This window comes from Neovison vison, chromosome 1 (assembly GCF_020171115.1).
Source record: "Neovison vison isolate M4711 chromosome 1, ASM_NN_V1, whole genome shotgun sequence".
NCBI lineage: Eukaryota > Metazoa > Chordata > Mammalia > Carnivora > Mustelidae > Neogale > Neogale vison.
The window spans coordinates 206702852-206705930 of record NC_058091.1 but is presented as its reverse complement, the minus strand read 5'-3'; positions in this window follow the sequence as shown (position 1 = coordinate 206705930).

The following is a 3079-nucleotide window of genomic DNA, read 5'->3' as shown; positions in this document are numbered from 1 at the left end:
AGACACATGAAAAAGTGCTCCACATCATTCAGCATCAGGGAAATACAAATCACTCAGCATCAGGGAAATACAAATCAAAACCACAATGAGATACCACCTCATGCCAGTCAGAATGGCTAAAATTAACAAGTCAGGAAATGACAGATGCTGGCGAGGATGCGGAGAAAGGGGAACCCTCCTACACTGTTTGTGGGAATGTAAGCTGGTGCAACCACTCTGGAAAACAGCATGGAGGTTCCTCAAAATGTTGAAAATAGACCTGCCCTATGACCCAGCAATTGCACTCTTGGGTATTTACATAAAGATACAAACGTAGTGATCCGAAGGGGCACGCGCACCCGAATGTTTATAGCAGCAATGTCCACAATAGCCAAACTATGGAAAGAACCTAGATGTCCATCAACAGATGAATGGATCAAAAAGATGTGGTATATATACACAATGGAATACTATGTAGCCATCAAAAGAAATGAAATCTTGCCATTTGCGACAACATGGATGGAACTAGAGCATATCATGCTTAGCGAAATAAGTCAAGCGGAGAAAGACAACTATCATATGATCTCCCTGATATGAGGAAGTGGTGATGCAAGATGGCTTAAGCAGGTAGGAGAAGAATAAATGAAACAAGATGGGATTGGGAGGGAGACAAACCATAAGTGACTCTTAATCTCACAAAACAAACTGAGGGTTGCTGGGAGGAGGGGGGTTGGAGAAGGGGGGTGGGGTTATGGACATTGGGGAGGGTATGTGCTTTGGTGAGTGCTGTGAAGTGTTTAAACCTGGCGATTCACAGACCTGCACCCCTGGGGATAAAAATATACGTTTATAAAAAATTAAAAATTAAAAATTAAAAAAAAAGAAAGAAATCTACTTTACACAGATGGATTAAAAGTAAAATGAAGGAAAAAATATACACTGTAATAACATTAATGAAAAGAAGCCAGAGTAGCTGTATTAAGTTCAAAGTCAGCTTTAGATTAAGCAAAACTTTCAGAGATAAACAGAGACATTACAGAATAATAAAGAGGTCAAGTCACCAGATATACAAAAACAATCCTTACTACATATGTACCTGACAACTGATGTCAAAATGTGGACAAAACCAGATGGAACCACAATAAAAAATAGATGAATCCATTATTATAGTTGGAGACCTCAACATTCCTTTATTAGCAATGAACATATCTCAAAAGCATAAAACAGTAACCTTATAGTTGAAATGACTAGCAACATCAATTATATAAATCTAATTGACATTTATAGAATATGTCATTCAACACAGAACATACATTCTCTGTAAGCATATAGGGAAATCACCAAGATAGATTATATTCTGGGCCATAAAACATATCTTAACTATTTTAAAAAGAAAAACAAAATACAAAATACTCTCTTAGATCACAATATGATTAACGTAGAAATTAATATCAGAAAAATAGCTAGAAATAGTTGGGGATTTTTTAAGTGACTTAAAAATAAGAATTGGAAAAAAATATTTTAAACGAAATGAAAAAAAAAAAAAGACTCACCATAAAAATGTGAACAATGTGACCAAAGTAATGCTTTGAGGAAAAATTATAACATTGAAAAAAACTTTAGAAAGGAGCAATCTAAGACTGATAATTCAATCTTCCTCCATAGGAAACTAGAAATGTAAGAGAAAATTACATCTAGAGCAAGCAGAAAAAATAATAAAAACTAAGTCAGGTATCATTGAAACTGAAGACATGAAATCAATGAAACTAAAGAAGATGTGGTTTATATATACTATGGAGTATTATGCCTCCATTAGAACAGATGAATACCCAAATTTTGTATCACCATGGACAGGACTAGAAGAGATTATGCTGAGTGAAATAAGTCAAGCAGAGAGAGTCAATTATCAAATGGTTTCACTTATTTGTGGAGCATAAGGAATAACACGGAAGACATGGAGAGATGGAGAGAAGAAGGGAGTTGGGGGAAATTGGAGGGGGAGATGAACCATGAGAGACTGTGGACTCTGAGGAACTAACTGAGGGTTTTGGAGGGGAGGGGAATGGGAGGTTGGGTGAGACTGGTGGTGGGTATTGTGGAGGGCACATATTTCATGAAGCACTGGGTATGATGCATACATAATGAATTCTGGAACACTGAAATTTTAAAAATAAATAAAAAATTTTAAAAAAGGAAATCAATGAAACTAAATATTGGCTCCCTGAAAAGATTAATAAAACTGATAAATCTCAAGTCAGCCTAACCAAAAAATAAAACAAATAAAAACATTACTAATATTAGAAATGAAAGAGTCTGTAACTAGTGATCTCATGGATAATAAAAACATAATAAAGCAATATTTCAAAAAACTCTATGCCTGCAAATATGAAAACTGATGAAACAGACCAACATCTTCAAAGATATAAGCCACAGAAAACCATAAAAGGAGAAACAGATAACCTGAATAAAGCTTTATCTATTAAGAAATTGATTCAATAATTAATAGCCTTCCAAAGCAGAAAACATCAGGCCTTGATGGTTTCACCAGTGAAGTCTAAAACATTAAGGAATAAAAAATGTTAAATATACATAATCTTTTTTAGAAAACAGAAGCAGGAAATAAAATACTTATTAACTTATCTTATTAGACTTATTACTCTAAAAGCAAACCAGACAAAACAATTACAGAATAGGAAAGCTAAACAATTACAGAATATGAAAACTACATACTAATACATTTCATGAACATACATGTAACTGACATTCCTCAACAAAATATTAGCAGATCAAACCTAAATATTTATAGCAAATTATATACCTTAACCAAATCAAATTAACACAGAACATCTACCCCAAAAAAGTCTTACAGCCAACACAATACTTGGTGCGTAGATGCTTTTTCCCAAGACCAAGGATGAGACAAGGGTGTCTATTCTCACCACTCCTATTCAACACTGTACTGATAGTCCTAGCTAACATAATTTTAAAAAGAGGAATAAAAGCAATAAAATTGTTTTTTGTAGATAATATGATTGTTCACATAGAAAATCCAAAAAGAATAACATATGTATATAAAATATATATTCTTGCAACCAATATG